Source organism: Lissotriton helveticus, chromosome 1_1 (assembly GCF_964261635.1).
Source record: "Lissotriton helveticus chromosome 1_1, aLisHel1.1, whole genome shotgun sequence".
NCBI classification, from domain to species: domain Eukaryota; kingdom Metazoa; phylum Chordata; class Amphibia; order Caudata; family Salamandridae; genus Lissotriton; species Lissotriton helveticus.
This window is the reverse complement of record NC_136057.1, coordinates 287,652,289-287,666,330: the sequence shown is the minus strand read 5'-3', so window position 1 is coordinate 287,666,330 and position 14,042 is coordinate 287,652,289.

Genomic DNA, 14,042 nt, shown 5'->3' with positions numbered 1-14,042 from the left:
CCAAAAGCATGTCGGCTTTCGGTATAGATGTTAACAAACAAATCAGTGCTAAGCTCACATGCTCTTGTGAGCGCTATCAATTCAGCTGCCTGAGCTGACTTAGGTGGAATGCGAGCTGTCTCAACAACAGTCTGAAGTGTCGTAATTGCATAGGCAGCATATGTTGTGCCATCGGGCAATTTCAAGCAAGACCCGTCAACCCAAAATTCCCCGTCAACACAACCCTTTGTTTGTTCTTCAGTAAGGAATATACTGTCATGTGACTCTCGTGATTGAGGCTGAGTAGCTGGAAATGGCAATAGTGTAGCATGGTTTAGGGTCAAACATCTTTTCAATGTGATGTGAGGGGCCAAAAGAGTCAATTCATAACCTGTCAAGCGAGCACTAGTCAAATGATGTGTTTTCATTTGGATGTATGTCATTACATCGCATACTAATACCACGCGTGCCATTACAATGCGGGTATTGCTAAGCGATGTCAATGACAAACGACATGCCACTACAACGCAATCTTTTACCACGAGTATGCCTTTACCACGCATGCCATTACAATGCAAAGGCATGCGTGTTCAAAGTTTGCAAGGTAAGTGACTCTACACTATCCCTGCACAACCCTCCCCCGACCCCCAGTCTTCTCCCTAAAATAACACTACACTACACAACCCGCCGACACTACCCAAAAACACTACACAAACACTACAATACTACACTAAAATACTACACTTCACAAACACTACAACACTATCCTAAACCCTAAAACACAACACAACTACACTACACAAGCACTACTACACTACCCTAAACCCTAAAACACTACACTACACAAACACTACAACACTACCCTAAACCCTAAAACACTATACAACACAAATTCTACAACACTACCCTAAACCCTAAAACACTACACTACACAAACACTACAACACTACCCTAAACCCTAAAACACTACACTACACAAAAACTACAACACTACCCTAAACCGTAAAACACTACACTACACAAACACTACAACACTACCCTAAAACCTAAAACACTACACAAACACTACAACACTACCCTAAACCCTAAAACACTACACTACACAAACACTACAACACTACCCTAAACCCTAAAATACTACACTACACAACCACTACAACACTACCCTAAACCCTGAGGGCCCGATTCACAGAATGAACTTAAGACTCAATCCTAAACTTACTACTATTTTGCTATTCACAGAATGCACTTACTACTTTTGGCATTCACAGAAGTTAGGATTTTGTCTTAAGTCTGTCTTAAGTCTGTCTTAAATTTATCTTAAGACAAATTTAAGACAAAATCCTAACTTCTGTGAATACCAAAAGTAGTAAGTTCATTCTGTGAATGCCAAAAGTAGTAAGTGCATTCTGTGAATACCAAAATAGTAGTAAGTTTAGGATTGAGTCTTAAGTTCATTCTGTGAATCGGGCCCTAAAACATTACACTACACAAACACTACAACACTACCATAAAACCTAAAACACTACACAAACACTACAACACTACCCTAAAACACTACACTACACAAACACTACAACACTACCCTAAACCCTAAAATACTACACTACACAACCACTACAACACTACCCTAAACCCATAGGGCCCGATTCACAGAACTAACTTAAGACAAAATCCTAAACTTACTACCATTTTGGTATTCACAGAAGGCAGTTACTCATTTTGGTATTCACAGAAGGCACTTACTCATTTCGGTATTCACAGAAGTTAGGAGTCCTAACTTTAGGACTCCTAAATGCCTTCTTTGAACACTGAAAGTCTTAAAATTAGGATTTTTCTCAATTTAGTAGTAGTAAAGTTAGGACTCCAAACTTTAGGACTCCTAAATGCCTTCTGTGAATACTGAAAGTCTTAAAGTTAGGATTTTCTCAATTTAGTAGTAGTAAAGTTAGGACTCCTAACTTTAGTACTCCTAAATGCCTTCTGTGAATACCGAAAGTCCTAAAATTAGGATTTTTCGCAACTTTACTACTACTAAATTGAGAAAAATCCTAATTTTAAGACTTTCGGTATTCACAGAAGGCATTTAGGAGTCCTAAAGTTAGGAGTCCTAACTTTACTACTCCAAAACTGAGAAAAATCCTCATTTTAAGACTTTCGGTAGTCACAGAAGGCAGTTAGGAGTCCTAAAGTTAGGAGTCCTAACTTTACTACTCCTAAACTGAGAAAAATTCTAACTTTAGGAATTTCGGTATTCACAGAAGGCATTTAGGAGTCCTAAAGTTTGGACCCTAACTTCTGTGAATACCGAAATGAGTAAGTGTCTTCTGTGAATACCAAAATGAGTAAGTGCCTTCTGTGAATACGAAAATGGTAGTAAGTTTAGGTTTTTGTCTTAAGTTAGTTCTGTGAATCGGGCCCTAAAACACTACACTACACAAATACTACAACACTACCCTAAAACCTAAAACACTACACAAACACTACAACACTACCTTAAAACACTACACTACACAAACACTACAACACTACCCTGAACCCTAAAAAATTACACTGCACAAACACTACAACACTACCCTAAACCCTAAAACACTACACTACACAAACACTACAACACTACCCTAAAACCTAAAACACTACACTACACAAACACTACAACACTACCCTAAAACACTACACTGACACTACAACACTACCCTAAACCGTAAAACAGTACACTACACAAACACTACAACACTACCCTTAAACACTACATCAACAAACACTACAACACTACCCTAAAACACTACATAAACACTACAAAACTACCCTAAACCCTAAAACACTACATTACACAAACACTACACTACCCTAAAACACTACACAAACAAACACTACAACACTACCCTAATTACTAAAACATTACACACACTACAACACTACCCTAACCCCCTACAGCAATACACTACACAAACACTACAACACTACACTAAACCCTAAACCACTACACGAAAGAAACACTACAACACTACCCCAAGCACAACCCCCTACACTACCCAAACGCCACTACACTACCCTAAAACACTATGACACTACAACACTACAACAATACCCTAAACCACTACCCATACTACACCCACCCCTACACTACCCTAAACCATAAAACACTACAACACTACCCTAAACCACTACCCACACTACTTCCACCCCAAGCACAATCACCCCTAACTCTCTTTCCTTGTGGTCCTCTCCAGCGTCGCCGTCTCTGCTCCTGGTTCCTGCTTCCTGCTTCACGGTGCACTTCGTTGTGAGGATACGGAAGAGCCTCTGTTTCCTCACAACGATGTGGATGGCATTACATCGCAGGCATTGTAACAGCGCATGCGATGTAAAAACACGCGTACTAATGGCTACATGTTGTTACATTGCATCCGTTGTTACGCTTGCAATGTAATTGCATTGCAAGGAAACAGCCGCATTGTAATGGCTGTCTCCCTTTCATTTGGTTCAGAAGGGCATAACTGCATGGGTCACTAACAAAAGCAATCTGTGTGACAAGACTATTCCCTCACTCTGACTTATGGACACAGCTGTCACTGCTACAGCTCGAAAACACTCAGGCAACGCACGAGCTACTGGATCAAGGACTGCTGAAAAATAGGCATAGGGATGCTGCTTATCACCGTGTGTCTGGGTTAAAACCGAGAGAGCACAACCGTCCCTCTCATGTACATAGAGTGTGAAGGCCTTAGTGTAGGCTGGAGTTCCTAATACTGGTGAATAACAAAGAGCTTGACTTAACTGCTGAAAAGCATTCTGGCATTCAGTAGTCCATGGGAGAGGCATCGGAGTGTCTTTATTCAAAAGGGCCAACAGGGGCTTAACAATGTAGGAAAAGCCAGGAATCCACTGCCTGCAGAAAGAAGTAAGGTGAAAAAGTGCACAAACATCCTTCTGAGTACAGGGCACAGGAGTGTCCAAAATAGTTGAATGCGGTCTGAAGTGAGTTCACGTCCCTCCTTAGACAGGAGGTGACCTAAATAGGTATCCTGCTGTCTACAATACTGCAATTTCTTTCGAGAGACCTTGTGATGATGAGATGCAAGAAATGAAAGCAATAACAGTGTTCCTTCTTCACACTGTTCAGGGGTATCAGCTGCCAACAAGATATAATTGACATATTGAATAAGAGTTACCCCTTTCGGCACATAGAAAAAATCAAGCTGTCTTTTCAATGCCTGGCTATAAATGCTAGCACTCTCTGTATACCCCTGTGGATCTATACAGAATCTGAAGAATCGATTATTCAAAGTGAAGCAGAACAAGTAGCGGCTGTCAGGATGAATAGGTATCGAGAGGAAAGCATTCTTCAAATCGATCACACTGAATGTAGTTGCAGTAGAAGGAACCATAGTAAGAAGTGTTGTGATGTCAGAGACTACTGGATGTTAAGGAACAACTATCTTGTTTACCACTCGCAGGTCAATGATAAATCTATAAACCTTTGTATCAGTGTCCTTTTTCAAAATGGGAAGAATAGGGCTATTACAGGTATTATAGGGGACTTCTTCTACAACCCCCACTCTGATCAAATCCTGAACAATATGTATCAATGCTTCCTCACCTTCTGGAGAGATTTTATATTGGATCAATCAAGGCAATGAAGCACCTTCCTTTACTTGAATATGTACTGGTGGGATAACCATTTGTCCCACATCGGTATCTGATGTAGCCACAAAGTGCTAGGTAACGATGCCAGAGCAACATCCTCTTTAATGAGACAAGACCTCTCAACCATCGGATAGTTGTCATTTAAAATAACATGCATACCTTCTGAAAAACAACGTATTGTAGCACGAAAATGTTTGAGCATATCGATAACCACAATATTATCTGGTGTGTTATGGGAAAGCAGAAATGGACATGCTGCAGTAAATTTATTCAGACTGAGTGCAAGTGGCTGTGACAGTGGACTAAGGGAAGGTGTCCCATTGAATCCTATCGATGTTATCAATGCGCCAGACAGGGGAGCCCTAGGAACCAATTGTTTAGACAGAGCACTACAAGTAGCTCCTGTATCAACCAGAGAATGATCAGTAGAACCCAAAACTTTTGCATCGACATAGGGACCCCTTTGATCTACTGGGACCTCAACCGGTTCCTTACCCCATCCTAGGCATTCCTATGCATAATCAGAATCCTTAGGGCCACCAGCCAAGTAATAAGACATTTGGTATTGGTTGCGTCTGTCAAAGGTATTTAAAGAAGTAGAATTTGTTTCTGCTGGCTCATATCTAGTATGATTATCAACGCCTCCCCTATTTCCTGTGTTCCCTGGGTGACCTCTCATACTGCCTCTACCCCGCTGATACTGCTGACCTCGCAAAGGGGGCACTCAGAACGCCAATGTTCAATCTCCTTACAATACGCACATTGATCAGAAGACAAAGTTGTTTGAGGGAAAGGGGGTACACCAGGGCAAGACATCGCACGTCCACCTCTCGCACTACCTCTAAAAGGTTGCCCATAGACTTGAGCCAACATGACTCTGGTTTTTAGATACTTAACCTTTTTATCCTCCTTGCCTTTTGCTTCCAATTCCTGACGCTCATAATACTGGGCCATAGTCAAAAGTGAGACGGAGGAGGACGTAGCCCATGAACTCTCACTGGCCTTTAGGCGATCAACTATTTCTGGCAACATGTTAGCGACAAATTTGTCGACGAACAGATGCTTACCTGTGTCATCTGTCAATGACTGCCCACTAAAGTCATGGACTGTCTCTTTGAATTGTGTAAAGAAATGAGAAACTGACTCAACCGCTTTCTGCTTGCAAGACGCTAATGTAGTCCAATCTATTTTCTTAGGGGGTATAAGAGTTTTCAACTTAGTTACAACGGCTTTGGGAAGATCTAATATCACCTGTTGTGGTTTCTGCATAGGCTCTCTTATCGGCATCTATTCTCTCTAACTGCACCCAAGTATCACCATAAGCTAGATTATCATCTTCCTTACAAATCAATCTCCACATATCAGGGGGTAAAATAAGTCAAAAGAACATATCTATATCAGTCAATGTAATAGTGCAAGAACTAATAGCTCCTTCTACCTCTTCATAAAAATCCCCTGGATTTTTGCATGGATCAGGCAAAGCAGCTTTAAGAGCCATAACGTCTGCTCTACTCCAAGGAGTATAAACCCAAATATAAATGAAATATCCTTTTGCGTTATCTGAAGTTTTATTGCCACTTGTTCCCGCGCCCTTTGGAGGGACATACAGAGGCGCAGCTTCACACATCGGTTTTACAGTGACTACAGGATTACCAGTGTCTGTATCTGTCCCTGTAGCTCCTTCTTGGTGTACTGGGATCTGAACTGTTTGCTCAGCTACTGCTTTCTCAGCTGCCTTTTTCTCCTCTCGTAATCAGAATATATCAGCGTGCAACTTAACCACTCGCCTAATTAGATCAGACACCCATGAAGGAAGAAAGGTGCCATCATATAACTGTTTATAATCAGAACTTATATCAGTAGGTTCTAGAATATTGGATTTTTGTTCTAAATTTAGCCACTACCTCACAAGTAATGTCTCTAAAACGTATAACTGCTCTAAATCTTACCATTGCCGAGTCACTACTAGAATCTCTGAAATGGACTCATGACCATAAGCTGCTTTATGGGCAGCGGATCTAAGAGTGGCCTTATGGTCAGTGGTTAAAGGGAGCGAGTTGTCCGCCGGTCTGATTAATCCTTATATTTCTCATCCGCAGTCATTGCTCTTCATCAGAAACTTCATTCTCAGGGGCGCTAGGGAATTTGTACGGGGCGGAGATCTATCTAACAAAATGGAAACATCTTGTGGTCTATTAAGCATGGGATAAATGGGGCGCCTAATAGGGTAGTGGACAGTTAACTCTAAATGACGCTCCCTATCTTCTTTCTCTTTTATTTCCCTCATCTCTTTATTTTTCAATTCCATTGCCTTCTGGAGGATTGTCCTGCACCGTTCTTTTTCTGCTATAGCTTCTTCTCTCTTCACTCTCTCATTCACCTCTTTCACCCACAATTTTATGCAATCAAACATAGCTTGTCGACTCTTTTTCTGCAATAGACACTGCTCAACATACTGAATCTTTTTAAGGTCAAATGACCCATTTACAGGCCAGTGTAGATCAGGATCCTTTTTAGTATATTTGCTCCACAGTATACTATACATTATGGAAGAAATACCGTATTTAATGTACATAAACCTATTAGGTGTCCCCTCTAGGGGAGCCGGCTGAGTACTTTCTAAATCCATATTGGTACCTCCAAAATAGCAACACATTCTACGAGGTGTGCTAGGAGCAGGAATGCCAAAAATATTATAATACAATATAACATTATAGTCAATTAGTATTTATCCTGAGTAAATCAGAAAGTAGAGAAAAATCTCCTCATTACCTGCCTTTATTTACTGCAGTGAATAAAGAAACAAAACCAGAAACTTGGCCAAGCAAATCCAAAACAACAGTGTCGCTTCAGCGACCTTACCAAACCAAAGTCTCCAACCTCCACCTGCCAAGCTCTGGGTCGACCGAACGGTCTTCTTAAGAAACTTACGCCAAAGGAGATCTCTGTCGGGACCTGCCATCACCTGGAGGGTCAGATCAGGAAAATTGGAGAAACACGTCAGTCTGCAAAGACAAAGGGTCTCCTCGTGCAGGGTACCTCCTCAGTAGATTCCGGCCCTCCATCATGACCGCTCTTTCGGATGGCCGCGTCTCCGATGAGTACAGGTTCAGGCGCCAATTTGTGAAAGAATAAGCCTTTTTAGGGGCTTACTGGTGCAGGGGTTCAGCCTTATCAGTCTACGGGTCCTTAAACCAACAAGATAGAGCTTGGTACGGAGGCTGGAATATCAAAATAACAAGTTTAATAATCTCTCATGAGTGGGACTACATCGATACAGCACCTTCGGGCACTGTATGAGATAGTACCAGGAATACAGAAACCATGGGGTTTATATACCTAGTCTGTTGCTGAATAAGCATGGAGACTCAAAGAGGAGGTACAGGCATATACAAGAATCACTATCAACTAACATGGGCAGACAAAAACCACTTACTCAGCAACGTGGGAGGGGAGATAGTACTGCTAAGTCAGTTGAAACAGCCTGACAGTTACATTCTAAACAGGTGCATTCTAGCAGCTACAGGTCTTTCTGAGCATGTGAAGTGCTCTGGCTCAGTACTGAAGGAATTAACTACAATTGAAGACTTAAGCAGAATAGGAAGGTAAGCAACAGTGAGGATGACAGCATCACATGGCTAACGCAAATGGATGCCGTAAACAAAATGGCTTCAGCTCATGCTAACAGTAATTCCTGGGATTTCCACACCAGAACTCATTTTCGGGACCTGGGACTTTTTTTTCTCTCAGACGCAGAAATAGAGACAGAAAGTCACGAAAAAAGGAAGGAAGAGGGAAAAGAAAAGCAAAATAAACTGTGACAAAGGGTGAAAGCAGGGATGTAAAAGAACCTACACGAGTGAAGTGAAAGGGTACTGTGTGCTCCCTCTCCTTTAAAGAAGTAGAGGCCCTGAAAAAAGGGGCACCCTATTGGGCTCGGAGAGAGGGGCCACACTCCCCTTTAAGTATATGTTTAGGCCCCAGTGGATGGGGTCACCAGGGCCACTATTGGCTAGGGGATGGGGCTCTGTACTCCCCTCTCCTAAAATAAAAAAAAGTATTTGGGGATGAGGACCTGTAGAAGCTAATGGAGGATGCTGTGCGACCCCTATCCTTTACTTAAAAAATAGAGCCCTGGAGGATGTGGTTCCTGGGGCCTGAAAGGCTTAGGGAGGCGGGCAGGTCGCCCCTCTCCCCAATAATAAAGTACATTTATATCGTCGCCCCCTGCGATATCCTGCGGCTGACCAGCAGGGGGTTTGCTGCCTGCAGGGAGTTGGATGCAGTGCCTGGCCATAGGCGATACCCTCCGGCCAACCCCAAGCTGCGCACATCCAAAAGGCGTGCGCAGTGAGGGGCTGGCTGGCTGCGAGGAGTAGGTCGCAGGGTCTTAAGGCCTTTTATGGTGGGAGTGGGATATTACTTTATAGTGAAATAAAACCATAGAAATTTGCTGAAATAAACAAAGGTTAAAGTGACATTATAGTTAGCTTTCAATTTCAGTGACAATATAACATTTTAAACTAAAGAAAAACTGAATCTCACCAGTTATGGTTATCTCTGATTCCTTGACCTCTGGGTGCTGTTCTTGGACCTCTGGGTCCAAGAACAGCACTCTCCCCAGCAGCTCCACCTAGCCAACTGACCGCTCCAGCTCCAGCACTGAGCCCGCCCGGGTTCGATCGGGCAGCCTGTCCCTGTGCCCCAGTTATTCCCCTTGCATTCACTGTTGGTTTGTCCCCTTGCATAACTTTGGCTGTAGTGTGACTGTTGTCTGTTTTTCTCTTGTCTGTGCATTTTTCTGTTACGGGGGTACTTCCCTGCGTTACCGGCTCATTCCTTTTTTTCCCGCAGCTGGTGCCCCTGCGACCCCCCCCGCCGACCCAGTCCCGCTCCCGCCTCCCTTCCGCTGCTCCCGCCCCTCCTCTTCATATGATTACCGCTGGCAAGCCTGTCCGTGCCTGGACTGCGCCCAGCGCAAGACACCCTGGCCCCCGCGAGAGCCACAACACCCAAAGCCACTACGACGCCAACTACCTCCACAATCTCAACGCCGGCCGATCATCCAACTGTTTCCAGGCTTCCCTGAAGCACACCCACGGACCCTTCTCCTGCCGAAGCTGCAGCTTCACCAGCGACAGAACACCTGCACGTCCTGTCCCACCCACCAGTGCAGGACGCAACCATCTCAGATGCATCTTACTCAACACCCGCTCCGTCCACAAGCACTCCATCGAACTCTGGGACCTACTCGACTCAGCCTCCCCAGACGTTGCCTTCCTGACGGAAACCTGGATGAACCCCTCCTCGGCGCCCGACATTGCCGTAGCCATGCCGGACGGCTACAAGATCACCCAAAGGGACTGCACCAACAGACCAGGTGGCGGAATCGCCATCATCCACAGGAATACCCTCAGAATCTCAACTACCTCCGAAGACACCTCCAGCGCCACCGAACACCTGCACTTCCAAAATCCACACTGACCCCAACACCACCCTCGTCTACAGACCCCCGGACCCAGACCACAGTTCTGCAACTCCATCTCTGACATCGTCAGCATGCACGCCCTTGCTTCCATATACGACATCCTCCTCGGACCTGAACTTCCACCTGGAGAACAGCAACAACACCAACTCCAACAACAGCTCGAAAACCTCGCCAACCTCAGACTCAAGGAAGGAATAAAAGACGTCGCGGAATGGATGAAGCTCAGTCGTCTGAAACTCAACTCAGACAAAACGGAGGTCCTCATCCTCGGACAATCCCCATCCGCCTGGGACGACTCATGGCGGCCCACAGCGTTGGGCACCGCACCGACAACCACGGACCACGCACGCAACCTAGGATTCATCCTGGACTCGTCACTCTCGATGACCAAACAAGTCAACGCCATCTCATCCTCATTCTTCAACACCCTGCGCATGCTCTGAAAAATCTTCCGGTGGATCCCCACTGAAACCAGAAAGACTGTCACCCAGGCCCTCGTCACCAGCCGACTGGACTACGGGAACGCCCTATACGCAGGAACCACAGCCAAACTTCAGAAACGACTTCAGCGCATACAGAACGCCTCCGCACGACTCATCCTCGACATCCCTCGCCACAGCCACATATTTGCCAACCTGAGAGGCCTGCACTGGCTCCCCATCAGCAAAAGGATCACTTTCAGGCTCCTCACCCACGCACACAAAGCGCTCCACGACATGGGCCCCGAATACCTCAACAACCGCCTCACCTTCTACACTCCAGCCCGCCAGCTCTGCTCCGACAACCTCGCCCTCGCCACCGTCCCACGAATCTGCAGAATCACCAACGGAGGAAGATCGTTCTCCTACCTTGCTGCCAAGACATGGAACTCCCTCCCCGCCCACCTACGTATGACCCAGGACCACCTCACCTTCAGGAAACACCTCAAGACCTGGTTATTCGAGCAGTAGCAGTACCCCCCTCCGTTCAGCACCTTGAGACCCTCACGGGTGAGTAGTGCGCTCTATAAATGTACTGATTGATTAATTGATTGAAACAGCTCGTCATGACTCCCACCCACTCTGCCGGACACACGCTCGACCCCATCTTTTCCATCAGTAACCTTCAGCCACACCACCGAACTTCACTGGACCGACCATCGTTGCATCCACTTCATTTTCAAGAAACCCACCATGCACCACCACCCGCAACGGATCCCACACCGCTGCTGGAACAAGGTCACCAAAGACCAGCTGATCCCTACTCTCACCCGAGACCCACCGACCAACACCACCGACACTGCTGCCCACAACATCAGGCAATGGATTGAGGACTGCGCCTACACTCTCGCCCCGGTCAAGAAATCCTTAAACAGACACACCAACAGAAAGGCCAGCTGGTTCACCACCCACCTCCAGGAATCCAAGCGGACTTGCCGATGGCTCGAGAAAAAGTGGCGCCACGAACAGACTCAGGACAACCACGCAGCCTACAAGACCGCCAGCCACAAGCACCACCAATTCAATTGAGCCACCAAAAAGACCTCCTTCAAGGAACACATCTACAACAACGTGCACAACAGCAAAGAGCTCTTCCACATTGTGAAGGAACTCTCCAACCCCAGCTCCAACGACATCCCGCCGTCGCAAGATCTATGCGACTCCCTGGCCACCTTCTTTCAGCGCAAGATCGCAGACATCCACGACAGCTTCAGCACCCAGACCCTCCAGACAGCCACCGACAGTGCAGACTCACCGCCTTCCAGCCACACCTCCTGCTCTCCTAGACCCACGTCAACGACGACACTGTCAAAATCATGAACACTATCCACTTCGGCTCAGCATCCGACCCCTGCCCTCATCACATCTTCAACAATGCGAAGTCTATCATCTCACCCCAACTCTGGAAGACCATCAACAGCTACTTCAAGACCGCCACCTTCCCAGAAAGCTGGAAGCACGTCGAGATCAAAGCCCTACTCAAGAAACCCTAGGCAGACCCAAAGGACCTCAAGAACTTCCAGCCCATCTCCCTGCTCCTGTTCCCGGCGAAAGTCATCGAGAAGATCGTCAACAGGCAACTAACTCACTTCCTTGAGGAGAACGACACCCTGGACCCGTTCCAATCTGGTTTCCGCAGCAACCACAGCACAAAAACCGCCTTCATCACTACCAACGATGACATCAGGACCCTGCTGGATAATGGTGAAACCGCGGCCCTCATCCTCCTGGACCTCTCGGCCGCCTTTGACACCGTCTGCCACCACACCATCCGTACATGCCTACACAACGCAGGGATCCGCGACAAAGCCCTGGACTGGATCACTTCCTTCCTCACCAACAAAACCCAGAGGGTCCGCCTCCCTCCAATCCGATCTGAAGCCACCAAGATCACCTGCGGCGTACCCCAAGGATCCTCCCTCAGCCCAACCCTTTTCAACAAGTACATGGCACCGCTCTCCACCATTGTCCGATCACACAACCTCAACACCATCTCTTACGCCGACAACACCCAGCTGATCTTCTCCCTCACCAAGGATCTCGACACCGCCAAAACCAACCTCCACGAAGGAATAAAGGCCGTCGCCGAATGGATGAAGAACAGTCGCCTGAAACTGAACTCGGTCAAGACAGAGGTCCTCCTCCTCAGCTCCACCCCCTCTACCTGGGACGACTCATGATGGCCGACCGCACTGGGAGCCACACCGACACCCACCGACCATGCATGCAACCTGGGGGTCATCCTGGACTCATCGCTCTCAATGACCCAGCAAGTCAACACCGTCTCCTCCTCTGGCTTCAACAACCTCCACAAGATCTACAGATGGACCCCCACGGCAACCAAAAGGACAGTCACCCAGGCCCTCGTCAGTAGCAGACTGGACTATGGCAACGCCCTCTACGCAGGAACTACGGCCAAACTCCAGAAAAGACAACAACACATACAGAACGCCTCCGCACGCCTCATCCTCAACATCCCTTGCCGCACCCACATCACATCCCACCTGAGAGACCTGCACTGGCTACCAGTCAACAAGAGGATCACCTTCAAGCTCCTCACCCACGCTCACAAAGCACTCCACAATACAGGACCAGTATACCTCAACAAACAACTCACCTTCTACACCCCGAACCGCCAGCTTTGCTCGCTAACCTCGCCCTCGCCAACGTTCCACGCATCCACAGGATGACCACTGGCAGAAGATTGTTCTCCTACCTCGCTGACAAGACATGGAACACCCTGCCCACCCACCTACGACAGACTCAGGACCTGCTGACCTTCAGGAGACGACTCAAGAGCTGGCTGTTCGAGCAATAGTTGCACCCCCCTCAGCGTCTTGAGACCCTCTCGGGTGATTAGTGTGCGCTACAAATGCTTGATTGATTGATTGATCTCTTGTAACTATGACTTGTGCACAGCAAATTAGCCCACATATTTCCTCACTCATGGCATAGCCTATAATATCATCGATAACTTCACGTTAACATTTGAAATAACATGATTGATGAAAATACTATTCATGGTGGAGGATCGAGTTACAGGAAAGGTGTAGTGTCTGCTTTTCCTTGTGTCTCCTGGTACATTCACCAGCTGTGGTGGTACGGGCAGAAAGGGGGGGGGCTAGAACAAACAGAGCTGGGGTACAGGCCCCATCTGGCACCCTCTAGACACACCAGTGCCTGGAGACAGATAGCTTGATTTTGCCCCGTGATATGAACTCACCATCTGGGAACAAATGCCACAGTTTCTGAAATACAGTGCTTAATTTGAGCAGGTGGTTGCCGGTGGTGAGCACCGGCATTCATGTTGCCCGGGGCTTATTATTCGTCATCAATATTTGACCCAGCACATGATAGAGAAAGGTAGAAAACTATAAACGAAGAGACAGATAGGGAAATAGCGACAAGGAGAAAAATATGGGATGAAACACAGCCTGCAGGAGTAA